Here is a 14,829-nt window from a genome sequence, read left to right on the forward strand (position 1 = left end):
GCAGATAACGGGGAAGATGAAAAGCAATCTTGCTTCGCTCCTTTAAGCCAGTCCTTATAAGGTTTATAATTGACTGACTAAACTAATATCTACATTTGTTAAAATGTAGACTACAACCAGATTTTAACATTAATATCAGTAAATTAATTTTTTAATTAAATTAAATTAAACTATTTCAATATCAGTAAATCTTTTCACTATGATGAGTAAGGTTTAGTTTTAGAATGCATTCAAAGCACGATGTAATGTTTTATGTTCTGGTTAAGGGAAAACATTTTAAACTCAGCACTGGGTTTCCTTTTTTTTTTTATGTTAGTATCGTAGATAATAAACCATAGAAAAATTTTAATAATTACATTTTGTCTTGAAGTTTTTAATTAGAAAGTCCGTAATGATATCATTTTTGAACTTTTTAAGGATTTAAGTAGTTGTGTCGGCTATAATAGGCGCCAGATCTATAGAAACCAGAAAACAATTAACAGTATTAACGCATACATAAGATATAGCAACATTTTGGTTCGTAACACAGATTCTTCAACAACAACAAAAAAAATAATAATAAAAAAAATAGAGAAAACAATCAGAGAGCAGTCATCGGAGTTGAATATGAAAAGAACAGAGGATGTAAAGAAAACTGGAAACGGAGACAAAATAAGCAGAGGACAGGAAGAAAACAAAAAGAGAAAAAGCAATAAAAGACAAAAGAATACAAATTTGAAGGTGAGAAAGAGTCTTTAGTGCAATATAAAATATGAAAAACAGAAAAGTCCTAGAATTCAGACGCATATAAGCCAAAAAGCATTTAGACGCTTCCTACCTGTGTCGAAAGGAAATTTGTTCAAGAGCACGATTTACGCACCCGAGAGACATCAGACGGTGGAAAAACTTTAAAACCTCGTTAGTCCCGGACCACGCAATTGCCAGTAAGCACATCAATCCGGTAACTTTTCCTTAAGCAGTGATAGTCGCTGTTGACCCCCGCGTCACTTCGCGCCATACCTGATGTGTTTTCCCGCTGACTCGTTCTGCGTAATCCTTGTCCTCCTCCAATCGAATCAGGGGACCGTTCTCCGAGCCGTGCTTGACATGCGGAGCATTCACTGGTTGTTGCGGTTTGCAACACACATAAAAGACCACGGGAGAGTGGGTGGCCCGTCAGAACGCAGTCACCGTCGCTTCTAGACATCTTGGTCAAGCGTCCTACCATCCCGGTCCATCTGTAAGGGGACAAGCCGTTTTGATCATTTAAAAGAGGTCAGACGACAGCGCAGAACTTTAGAAGTGAAGAGAAAAAAAAAAATAGAAAGTCGGCAACAGTTGGAATTGTGTGCACCTCAGGTCAGACATAATTAATGTGTTAAACTATTTATAATTACGGCAGTTAATTAACTTTATTTTATATCTTCGTTGGTGTCTTCCATCAAATTCATGCATTGCATGTATCTTGAATGTACGTTAGTCAGCGTTGACTTTGTCTCGTGTTTAATTTGGTGAAATTACGTTTGAAAATTGCATTATTATCTACTCTAGCGCAGCACGAAGTTGGCCAACTATTCAGACATTGAGTGAAGTTTCAAATATGATTTATGTCGCGTTGTACGCGCACCCACGTTCTGAAATTGCATTGTTAACAGTTGTGGCTGTGACATATTGGATAACGAAAAACAACACTTTATAAAGATTTTATTTCATTTTTACTGTTCTTTTCGTAATGCAATATAGTTTTCGTCATACTAGAAACTTTACGTAATACTATTTCTCTTCGTTTCATCTTGAAAAATACAAATCGTTTGTCCATAGTGTTTTTTTTTTACGTATGATTAATTGAGTTTCGATCTAATGTGTTAGATTTTCATCTTAACTGATATAATATTTGTTATTATTAATAGTAAAGAATGAAAGATATTGGATATTTTTTAAAGCGAAAACCTCTCCAGTTTCATAGAGAATGTGTGTGTGTGTGTGTGTGTGTGTGTGTGTGTGTGTGTGTGTGTGTGTGTGTGTGTGTGTGTGTGTGTGTTGTCATTGTTTGGAATTGCTAAGGCTCTGAGGCCGGTGTATTATTGTGTGTTAACTTGCGTGTATTTTTTGTTTTTTGTCACTTTTCTTGTTTTCTGTAGGCCGAAGAAACCCGAGTTTCTGAAACAAAAAATAATACCACCACCGCATGAGACCAGTTAACTCGTCATTCACTGGAAAAAAATCTTATAAAGGTTATTTGTGTCCTAGATGATATTCCAACCGGATTATTTTTCAGTCAAAGGGCATCGAATGATCTACCGATGCTCTGAGAGAGAGAGAGAGAGAGAGAGAGAGAGAGAGAGAGAGAGAGAGAGAGAGATCCTGTCATTTTACTGTAATGTTAAATGATACTGAAGTAATAATTCTCGATCTTTTACGGACAAAAAAAAATTAAAGATAGCCAAGTTTCAAGAACATATTTTTTACTTCAAACCTGAACTTCTAGAAAACGCAAAACTGAAAAATGCTTAGTGGAATAAATTCAAAAGTCGTAGTTTAATGAGTTGAAGTAGGAGAGGTAAGTGAATAAAGATAAAAAAATTGGTTGCTGTTGTTTTAAAAATCAATTTACTAAGATTAATCTGAAATGTGTTATTACTAAAGTTTGAAATTTTAAGTTGAATAAACAATTAAAAAATGACTAAAGTCCCGAAAATACCTCGTGAACGTGCCATTGCAGTCGCAAAAATGTCTCTTACAAAATTCTTAATACGATGCACTTATGAAACTGGTGATTATTCTCATTCTTGTCATTTTTTCTGGGAGTTGTACCATTGCACAAACTCACACAATGCTGAACAACACATTCCGTATACCATAAATATAAACGACTTAATATGGAAGATTTTTTTTTTTTTTTGGCTAGATGGGTGAAACAAGAATGCTTTTCATATTCCCCATTATCTGTACAAGAAAATGTACGGATGGGATAATAATATAAAACTATATAAAACTATATAAGCTCTGATCATGGCAGGAGGGTAACAGCAATTGCCAAGCCTCAGTTAAAACTTCATTGGCTACAGCATTGCCATCCATTACCCTCACTGGGTACCCATTTTAGTCGCCTCGTACGACATGCATGGGCTACAGTGAGGCTATTTTTATCCCTGCCACCACATAGGGTTAATATGTATAAGAGCTATTAAAGCTCTGATCATGTATAAGAAACTTTTCAGGCAAATATTTATAGTGTCTTTATCAAAATAATTTACTGGTATATTTAAAAAGAACTAAATTATTTTTTAAAACTGATGTATTATTTTTCCGAAATATTAATTCAAAATATTTTAATTGTTTTATTAATATTAATAAATATATTTATTTTATTTTAAAATTTAATTGATGTTAGACATAAAACACGATCGAATCAAAATATATAGATTTTAATAACAGAGTCTTTGTTTCCTTCCTATATATATATATATATATATATATATATATATATATATATACAACTCCAGTAGTATAATTCTTCTAGGTTTTAAGTAACAATATTATCAGTGATTACAGTATATATTTTAAGAAAGATATTTCTGATTATTTAAAAGTGCCGAGGTTATACAGAGGTAATGCAACCGAATTGATATCTCTTTAAATTAATTAAAATGCTATCGATGAATATTAATATTTATAATATTAGACTCATCACAAATTAATTTTTAATCTCTTCAAGTATTTATATTTTGGTTTCTGAAATTAGCTCTCACACTTCACGGGGAAATGTTTTTCAAGTAATTTTGATATTAATAATTGCATTTTTAATTTTTCACAGTGCGAGTGTTTCTAACCTTTCTTGGATAGCATTATGGTTGTTATTATTCCATAGTATCTCCATGAATTCTTCCAAGAACCGATTGGTGGACACCCGCTTGGCTCCGTTGAGATCAAGTTTACGTTTACTATTGCAGGAGGAATTCGAATTGATCGGTAATTTTCTAAAACAATTCATAGACGCTTTTCTTGTATTTTTCGCATTAATCGCGACAAATATTGTAATTTGTCGTGATTAATATTTAATTATTAATATTAAATATTAAGATTAATATAATTTAATATTTAATCACCGACAACACCTGGGTTCGAATTACGTTTGGTTTCAACTGAAGGCGACTTAGCCGGCCTCATGCGATAAGGTTATAAGGTTTCGATGTAAACTTAGTAAACTATGTAAACATGCACAGACGCGCGCGCGTCTGTGTGTGTGTGTGAAAGAGAGATCCATCATAAAAGGTTGACACGGATCCTATCTCCGATCTATCATCAAACCGCTGCATACGCCCATCTCTCAGATGCCTTAAAATGTCCTTTTAAGGCATCTGAGATGAGATGAGATGAGAAAATGTCTTTTTAAGGCTATTTTCTGTTTCCCAGCACTCACCGAACTTTTTGGTAATATGAAAGTATAGCCGTTGGCATATTTTACTTTGAAGTGTTTATAAGGCTGATATAGACTTCGTAATGACCACTTATTCATTCAGACCTTCATTGCGGTATGAGCATTATAGCTATTTTAGAGAGTCTTACACTATTTTCACAGTCTTACAGAGTTCCTTTCCAAAGTTATTCGAGCATTTTAGCCGGGAAACTGATGTTTTCAACCTAATTTGTAATGGGTTTTCATTATAAAATTCAGTGATTTCTTTTATATGAACACTAAAGAAGGCTCTAAAGAATTCTCGCGCTTTGAATGCAGAAAAAAAAAAATAGTAAACCTTCGAATATTTGGAATAACAATAGAAAGAGGTGAGTGGGGGAAGGTTTGAAAAATCAAGCACTTATATATGTGTATTTAATAGTTTAAAAAAGTATTATTAAGCAAATTGTAAAGAGGACTTAAAAGATGAGCCCATATTATCCCTACCTGACTAATCGGAACTTGTGTCCAGCTAATCGGGAATTGCTGCAATTGCAAATATAAATTGCTCCTGTTAGCAGTAAATGGTCGGTCGAAGCAAGAATATAGTCTAATCAATAACACAATTTACGGACCACAACATTTTCTCCTTGAAAGATCGTAACTAGTACTTAAGCTGAATTGGCTTAAGTTACAGGAACAGGATTCGGGATTTTTCACTTCTATAACATGGGACAGCCCACACACGGTATAAAAAGAAAACATCCTGGTTTTAATTTTTATTGCAAAGTAAAAAGCTAACATCTGAATTATTCCGTATATACAACCCATAGAAAGCGTGATTAGCGACGCGGAGGAGCAGGAATTTCGTCTCTAAGGATAGACTATGAATCAAACAATCCACAAGAATGATTCTCCGACGCTTTAGAATAAAATTTATCAGAAATGGCTGACAAATGGTGCAGAAACACATACTGGAAGCTTGTTTGTGAAACCTTGAAATTCTTAGCTGGTAATATCATCCTCATTTGCATTCCTCCCTTCTTATTCGTCAGATGTATCCTCCGGTAACGTATTCCTCATCACTAGCACGCGCGTTTTTCATCCACAAAAGAGTCAAACACGGATGAAGAACGCAATACAATGTTTTGTCAAAATTGTGCAGGATATTTCTGCTCAGCTGTCACATATTCGAAGACTTTTGTTTTTCGTGTGAAGTGAATGGCAGTTTTTATTCATAATTATGACCATTTTATTCATAATGAATAAAAATGGTTTTAAGATTGCGTTATGCATATGAAGCTTAGATAAATTCGATATCTTCTGTATCGGTATTTCTGTAATAAGAACCGTTCTTTGTTATAAACTAATTTGCAATTTTTCATTAGTACTTTTAATCTCACCAATTTTTTTTTTCCTGTTTCGTTTTATTTATTTCTTTATACGCTGCTTGGAAAGAAGTCAACGGACAACATAATGCGAGGGACAAACAGCCATGACGCCTAAAGATGTATTACAATCCTACCGGTATCTTTTCTACAAGCGTACGATAGCGATCAATGGGAATTTGAACCATTCTTCCTGTACGCATATAATGAGGTTCTGCACTGTCGTGGGGCGGACGTAACGTCCATTCACCCCCCCCCCTCGACTCTCCAATTCATCCGACAGATGTTCAATAGAGTTGAGATCAGGGCTCTTTGGAGGCCAGTCAAGTGTGAAGAAGTTTATGCCCACAAACCACGCAATTACAGCAGCTTTATGACACACGGTGCATTGTCTTTGATCAGTTCCGTAGAAACGTCACAAAGCAGGAAGCATTGCACTGTCCAGAATGTTCAGATACCTCTCTGAGCTCAACGTTCGTGGCACCAGAAATACAGGTCCGAGGCCAAACCAGGAAAAACAAGACCATACCATCACACCGCCACCTCCGAATTTCATAGTTGGGGATTACACACTCTGGTAAAAGACGTTCACTGGGCATCCGCCACACCCACACCAGTTCATCTGCTCCGATGAATTGCACCACTGAAGACGACGTTTCATGTTGGTTCGGTTAATGTGGGGCTTGCGTATAGTGGTCTCACCATGGAAACATGCTGTGAGCCTCAGTTCTGCATGTTTTTTGTGCGATTCCCGCTCGCAGTCATTTCAGCAGGACACACAGTTGTACTGACTTGGGAGCATCATATTCTTCCAATTTATACCAGCTACAAACGTGACTCATTACATGGCACGATGCACCTTACCCATGGTTGTGTCCGATGACCTCTTTCCAAGCAGCGCATGTTTCATAATGATCATTGCAATTCAACATAAATGGGGGCATTAATTTTGAACACGTTGCAACAGTTTTGAGAAAATTATTATCAGTCAACCGAAGAAAGGAAGAGGCTAGTTTTTATCATCCATTGGAGATATTTCTAGTAAAAACAAATAAATCAATAAACGAAAATTTTACCACTGATTCTGAAAGTTTTTGAAAATCGGCACTCCATCTGCAAAATTTGTGACAATGGTAGATGTAAGTAATTTAAAATGCTGTTGAAATATGACAGGAATTTCTTTGGAATTGAGTTGAATCACTATCAAAACAGTTAAAGCTACGGAATATTAATTGCAAATATTCTTTGCCTACCTTCGCAGAATTAAAAACCTGAGTTTGTGCTGGAGAGAATCATTGTCACCTTTCCGTGAGACCAGCCAACTCACTTTCAGTTAACAATTATTATAAAGAGTTCATGCCACCTGAAGAGGATTCAAAGCCAGTTCATTCTAATCAAAATCATGGTTGATATCGACTAGACTAAGAAAGCTCACAGAACTTTCATTCTCTTCGAAGATATCATTAATGACTTGGAAACATTGACCTCAAATACTTCTCTTCCATGAAGATTGAATATATACAGTAGAGGAGGTGCGAAATCCTGTGAGATCGTTACCTGACAGAATGGTTTATGATCACTAGCCGAGCTTTGGGTACAAAAGAGTGTAAATCTCACATCGTCTTTTTTTTTCCTCCAAGTCTCAGCTGTCTTCCCCTAGATTAGTTTTTGTTCATCTTGTATACACATATAGCAGCTTTCTACTGGTTTTGATGAAACTTGGTAATGAGAATCATTTTTGGATTCATTTCAATTTAGCATTAAATACTACCAGTTAAATATAAAAATAGGTCAAATGATTCGAAATGATTAGCCATTATGTTACGCTATCGTATACTTTTTCCTTCTTGTTTTACCTAATTATAAACCCACACTGTCCAGTATGAGATTGTCCAGTATGAAACTATTGTCCAGTATGAGACCACTACCACCATTCCATTGCAGAGGCTTCAGATGGTTTGAAAAAAGCTCCATTTTCGGTCTTGAGCAAACAGTTTCCAGAGTAGGTAACTTTATGCTTACAGTATTAATGTACAATATATTTTGGTGCATTGGACTCACATAAAAATTGTGTAATTTTGCAGTGTGATATCATTCATTAAAAGACACCATGGTTATGCCCCACTTCTTGAATACTAATAACAAAGACTTTCTGGCAGTCAGTTATATGGAAAACCTTACACAAAAATCGTTGCTCTTTCGAGATGGTCAAAGGACTATCTCGAAGTAGGAATAGTCCGTAGTTTTAACATTTCAGGCCAAGCAAAAATGCCTGAGAATAATTAATTCAGACTTGATGTGATTAAAAAAAGAAGTCTAGAAATTCGTAGTATTCTGGACAGAAGACTTGAACGTAATGTTTCCGAATACAGCAATACTTTACTCCTGTGCGTAGCATTTTCTACCTACCCTTGTAGAGAGTAAGTCAAGATCTTACCCTGGTGTCCAAAAGCCAAGGAAGAACTACATTTTTACCTGTATATGAAAATATTTTCATGACTTCAGCCAAATGTGGACATAAATTTATTGCCAGCATACGAATAAATTATATTACACAAAAATATGTTATAGATTTCGTAAAATTAAAATTGCAATACGTTTTGGCAAAAGTTCCAAATTTAGTAAGGACATGTTAAGGAATTAGTGTACAGTGCTTACAGAAAACTATCCGGAGACACATTTCATTATAAAATATGTCCGTCCCGAACTGCGATGCAGCTCTCGCAACATCGTACCGTGCTTAGCACCAAGTGATTCAGGAGTTCTTGAGGCAAACTGGCCCTTCTGAGAGGATGAGACCTCGTTTGTTTTCTGGAGTGGAATTTCGAGCAGCAACGTGTATTCCTACTGCGTCCCAAATGTTCTATGGAGTTGAGATCTGGGGAGCATGTTGGCCACTCGATTCTATGTTTTTTTTTTTTTTTTTTTTTGGAACAACTTCCTCCTCCCCAATATTTTATGGAACACACGACTATTTTCTCTTGAATGAATCAACACGTAATCTCTGCTAATTAAGGATTACAACTTCCCACTATTCTCAGTGACATTGGAAGTAAGACTTTTTGATATCGCAATAAAAATCATGAAGTGTTTTTAATAATATTATCTAAACGTCATGATTTAAATCAAATATTTATAAACTGGCGCCTGGAGGAAATTCCTGTTCCCCATTGAATAGAAACATATAGTTCATCTCATACTTGATATGAAAGCTATCGTATCAATAATGGCAGAAGCTACAGTACCTAAAGAATTTACCAGAATAATATAGACGAGTAGAATGAATAAGTTTGCAAGATAGTTTTAAAATTATGATAGGGAAAGCCTTACTTCTGTTCCACTCTCAGAAGAGTATCTTATCGAACCCCGATTCAGGGAAACGCTTTTATCCTTCAGTAATGAAGTCGATGCATAGTAACATATCTCGTGCTGCACATCATTTTTAGACCCATCAAGTGTGATAATGACATTTGAAAGGTTAATTTTACTCTGTTTATTCTGCCAGCAAGTAAACAGTTGCTTAAACTCCATATTTGCCATAGATCCTCTATAACGCGGCAATGGTAACACTCGTCAATAACAGTTTGGCGATAACTAGGATTAAGCTGATTCTGTACATTTTAAGGTGAAGAATATTGACAAGTACTGTTCAATGATAAAAAAAAATGCAATGAATAGAAAAAATCATCATCAAATTCTTGATATGCATCCCGAGGGATCTACAGAGATACTATGATAATAGTACATGATAAAATTTAAGTTAATATTAGCCTCCTATCAACAATTTTCAAAATGAATCTCCTATTTATCAGAACTCCGATACTAAAAGAATATTTCTGTCTTCTAATGCACGTTTTCCTCTGAATCTTTTTTTTTTTGCCATATTAACATCAAACACCTATTTTGCTAACCTTTCCTCTCCCATTCTTTTAAATGACCCTACCGCCTTAGATACGCTCTGTTCACACATTCTTAAATGCTAACGAAATCAATAAAAACGATGCTAACGAAATCAATAAAAACGATGCTAACGATTGTCTTCAGTATCTTCATGTTTAATATGTTTCTGCAATTGATGACATATGTTCAATCCCTTACTTTTCTTACAACCAATACACTTTGGTCTTTAGTCTCTGATCAAGTGTTTTATTTTTTAACCCTTAAAATTGGTTTCAACGCTATCTTGAATACAGCTAGTTTAGTGTTTTGGTTAATTTCTCTCCTATTTCATATAAAATTATTCACCTGACTTTTCAGCACATCTGCGTTTCTTGTTGTGTTCTTTGTTTCGATATTTAATTTGCTACCTTCACTAAACATTGCTAAAAGAGCTAAAATATTTTACTTGTTCTATAGGTTCTCCACTCAGGATGCAGTCGATGTTTTCAATGTTCCTGCCTATTTAAAGATTTTGTTTCTTTTTATTGCGAATTTCATAGTAAATTTGTTACAAGTTACTCAGACAAGAAGAATCCTGGAGACTTAGTACTTACTTTATTTAGAAATATACGACATCATAAGCATAAAGTAAAATATCTAATATTGATATCAGGCCTTATGCCACTTTGTTTCATCATCCGATCCATATAGATGATGAATAACCGCGGAAATAATATGCATCTTTGTCTTACACCTGATTTCACATCAAATCAACTTTCTGTACTTCCTTCAGTTCTCATTGCTGACATCCGACTTAAGTATCAGCTATATATTGGTCTGCATAATGTTCCATTTATCCTATATAATCATAGTACTTTCAAGAAATATTCTTTTTATACCTTGTCGTATCCTTTTTCCAGATCTACTAAAGTTAAGCACGGATCCTCGTTATATTCCCATAAATTCTCAACTATTTGTCTAAAACAGAAAATCTGATCCTAACTTCTGTTTGGCCTAAACCATGCTTGATTTTCTCCAAGTTTCTCTTCCACAATCTTTCTCAACCTCTTTTCAAATAAGTTTGCATAAATTTTATATGGAAAACTCAGTTTGCGAATTTCTCTGTAATGCTGACATTCAGTTTTATTTCCCTTTTTATAGATGAGTGTTATGAGAGCTCTATTCCAATCATCTGGAATTCGACCACTTTGACTACTCCATCTAAATTATGTATTATAAACACTGTAACACTTTTATACTTCTATATTTGAACATTTCTGGCCGAATCATCTGTTCGTTCCAGATGTTTTTTTTTCCGCATTTCAAATGTCTAATGCTTTTATTACCTCAAGTATTGATGTTTTGAATGTAATCCTTTTTGCCTTCACTCTTGAATGTTTTCTACTACTGCACTGTTGCTGCCTATTTCATTTAATAATCTTTCAAAGTAATTACTAAAGACATTCAGAATATTTCTATCTTCCGTTTATATCGCCTTCTTCAATTTGAATTCTTTTACAGTCTATTTCGTCCATTTCAAAGCTTTTAACGCAGCTTCCTCCAGAACATTTTGTAATTTTGTGATATTTATATTCTATATTCTTACAAAATTTTTCCATCAATTTTTTGTGTAGGTGCATTTACATACAAAACCACACATGACGTAGGTTTCTGAGCTAGTTTAATCAACCATGAAGTTTGAATTGTTGCACTACCTCGAGCTGAAGTTGGAGAAAGTACTGGAAAACCCAGACCCATTAGTTAAAGAGAAGTATTCAACTATTACCATGCCTTAATTGATCTTAAGGTTTTCGCCAAATAATAATAATAATAATAATTATTATTATTATTATTATGTAACACCTTCAGGGAGTCCAAAGACTCATCGAGGGAGGGCACCTACTCTTTAACTCTCCGTCTCCACCAATGTACCAACTGCAACTATCATCATCTACACCAACGCCATCTACCGCCGACCACCAGCACTATTATTTTCCCAGACAATCACAAACATCCATTCCCACGGCGGGATTCGAACCCGCAGCCTTTTGGCTGGAAAATGGATACGCTAACCACTCGGTCAACCAGGCTGGCTAATTAACATCCCAAAAATCACAAGTTGAACGTTTTATTATAAGGGGCGCACTGCTTTTTATCTATTGGGTTCCCATTTTTTACTGCAAAGGAATGAAAGCTTGTCGTCCTTATGGCACCAGTCATTTGTCGCTGTTTATGATATATAAATGAACCACACACACACACACACACACACACACGCACACACAACAACAACAACAACGACAATGACGACGTCAACAACAAAGGCATTTAACTTTTAGCATGACAATGATAAATTAAAAAAATAAGTTCGAAGACGTATGAAGACTTTAAAAGAATAAGCCGGTATAATATTCCTTAAAAAACAGATTCGTTTTCAAACTAACTTTTCAATGGTTGATTGTTAATGTTTTCATAGTTCGAATGTGAATACTTTGGACAAAAGCACAATCGACTAAATTTTCGATTGTCGCTATCACGAGAACTACTATCATAACTATTTTATTTCATTCAAAGAAGCCAGTCGATCAGTGGCACTACGATTATAAACATCCGACTGTTACGTCAAAATATTGAAAGCGTTTTATTAAACCCGTTTTGTCTTAGAACATATAATTTTGTCCCTAGATGTGGTCACTGAAACCAAAAGTGAAATGATTCCGCAAATTTTAATAATCATCCTATATAACAAATTTCATTAACTTCGGTCCAGTTTAACGGATTTAGAGTTCAGTTTCACACGGTCGGAGCGGAGTCTGTGCGAAATGTCGATGTTTTGCTTCTTTTGTGCTCCTGCAAATGGTTCAAGTAACAAACAAAAAAAAAATATTTGCAAGGATACTACCAAATTTCAAGAAAATCCAACTAGTTAAACATCAGAAATGACAGGAGCGCAGAACGACTGATGAAACGAATCTAATAAGCGCTAGGCATTTAACAAATCCAACTGATAAGCACATTGCTTAGTAGAGGCAAATCTCAAAATTGCAACACGATGCATTCTTAGAGAAAGTTGACGAATCCTGAATGAATGAATGGATCTCAGGGATGATTTTATAATAGACGTTTATGTTATAAATGGTAGATGTATTCTCCAGAGATACTGAAGACAAGGATGCAGTAATTATCTACTACCCCTAATCAGAGAACTCGACCCGTTTTGTACAGACCAGAAATACATATAGAGTCACACTGCCGTCTTTTGGTTGTCGTATGATCACTTCTATACCTCATGGGGTTTTTTGGGTTGAAGTCTTTTCTATAAGAAGAAGAAGTGGTAAAGTCGCAACTCCCGTTGCACACAGAATTAGAAGGAAATCACAAACATCCATGCCCATAGCGGACTTCGAACCCACAGTCAGTTAGTAGGAGATCTGTGCTCTCCACTCGGCCAACCAGACCGGCAATGATATATTTAGCAATCTAATAATGTTAGTTTTTGATTATTTCACAAGAGGAAAGTCTTCGGTATCTCTGGAGAATACATCTACCATTTATAACATAAACGTCTATTATAAAATCATCCCTGAGATCCATTCATTTAGGATTCGTCAACTTTCTTTAAGAATGCATCGTGTTGCAATTTTGAGATTTGCCTCTACTAAGCAATGTGCTTATCAATTGGGTTTGTTAAATGCCTAGGGCTTATTAGATTTTTTCGGCCAGTTTGAAGTCTAATAAACCCAAGTTTCTGTATCAGACCGACTTACGCTCTTTCAGTTGAAAAAAATCCTTATACTTTGTGTCTAAGACGGGAGTCGAACCCAGGTGAGTTAACCCGCATGAGTTCGAACCCAAGTTTTTCTACTCGAAGGGTAAATGTTGCTACGCCTTTCCGAACGTGCTAGAGACAAACTGGATCCGACACATTACTGAATCTCTCATAAATACATCGATACGTATTCGTTTGTATCTTTGACGAGATTCCAAATTCTGCTTGTCGCACTTTCGAGATTTGAATAACCAAAACACTATCAAATACGGGAATGGAGTATCATGCAGACTAAGCGTGCGTGCGTGCGTGTGTGTGTGATTTTATGTTAATATTACGGAAATTATTTAAGGACTTCTGGAGATCACGCCCGTTTATTTTCTTCCATTTCTCCATTGCCGATTGGATACAATTAACTCGTGAGGAACAGAAGAGACTATGTATTGTATTTTATGAGGCGGTAAGTAGCAAATTAAGTGAACGGAAAGTGCTTTCTCAATTTAGTTGATGGTGGCCAAATTGCCTTTCGTGGAGACAGAAACATCTGTTGCTGGTCCCAAAGCGACTATCATCTCTCTCTCTCTCTCTCTCTCTCTCTCTCTCTCTCTCGTTGTACTATTTCTGTAGACTCAAGTAATCAACAGAAAGAACTTCTGTCTTTCTAAGTTAACAATGCCAGAAAGTTTTAATTGCAGCAATACGGGAAGAACTGAAGACTTTATTCTTAACGATCATCGACCTTTCTTCTCTATGTGCCTTTATCCAGTAAGCAGGATTATCCAAGAGTCCTAAGCCCTAAGAGCACAAATCTCAGATTCATATCACTCTTTCGCTAAATTTTCCATAAATAGAACCAAGTTTTTATTTATTTATTTTGCTAAAAATACAGTCCAGTGTATTAAAACATCACTTAAGATCTTGTATTTTTAGTTGCCAATGACGTCATTGGCTAGTTAGTCAAATGGACTCTATGTGAACTCATATACAATACTTAAATAGCCCCGGGATTGCTAGCGTATTTATTCAAGTGCATCAAGATACTAAATATAACTCGAGCAAACAATGAGAGGTTTTTCTTTACTAGTCTTCTTCGTTTATTAATAAAAAATAAATACACAAAGAGGGGGGGGGCAATTTTACCGAGATTGGTTCTTATTATTTCTATTTACATGCGCACACCAAATCAACACCGAGTTGCATCGATCTGAGAGGCATTCATTGAAAAATATTTGCCTTTCATCAACTAAATGCCATGCGTAATATTGTCCATCTCATAATGCTCTTCGCTGGTGAGATAATCTTTGTATTGCCATAGTTATTATGAATAGCCCATTTATTCATCTGTTACCAAGCCAAGCGTGATCTTTATTGTTGGCCAGTCACATGGTACAACGATATTTACAGTGCAATACACA

At 35.4% G+C, this 14,829-nt stretch overlaps 1 protein-coding gene across 1 annotated transcript in view; it reads left to right on the top strand.

Moving 5' to 3' along the window:
• The first annotated feature begins 1,179 nt into the window (after nt 1–1,179).
• Nucleotides 1,180–14,829, top strand: part of Mip (Myoinhibiting peptide precursor) — a 51,007-nt gene continuing 37,357 nt past the window's right edge. Inside the window, exon 1 of the mRNA XM_090396031.1 lies at nt 1,180–1,338. The gene's annotated coding sequence lies outside the window, so the exon portion shown is untranslated. The remainder of the gene's footprint in view (nt 1,339–14,829) is intronic.

This window comes from Typopeltis vanoorti, chromosome 7, assembly GCF_054136105.1.
Source record: "Typopeltis vanoorti isolate ZY-2024b chromosome 7, IOZ_Tvanoo_1.0, whole genome shotgun sequence".
Lineage (NCBI taxonomy): Eukaryota > Metazoa > Arthropoda > Arachnida > Uropygi > Thelyphonidae > Typopeltis > Typopeltis vanoorti.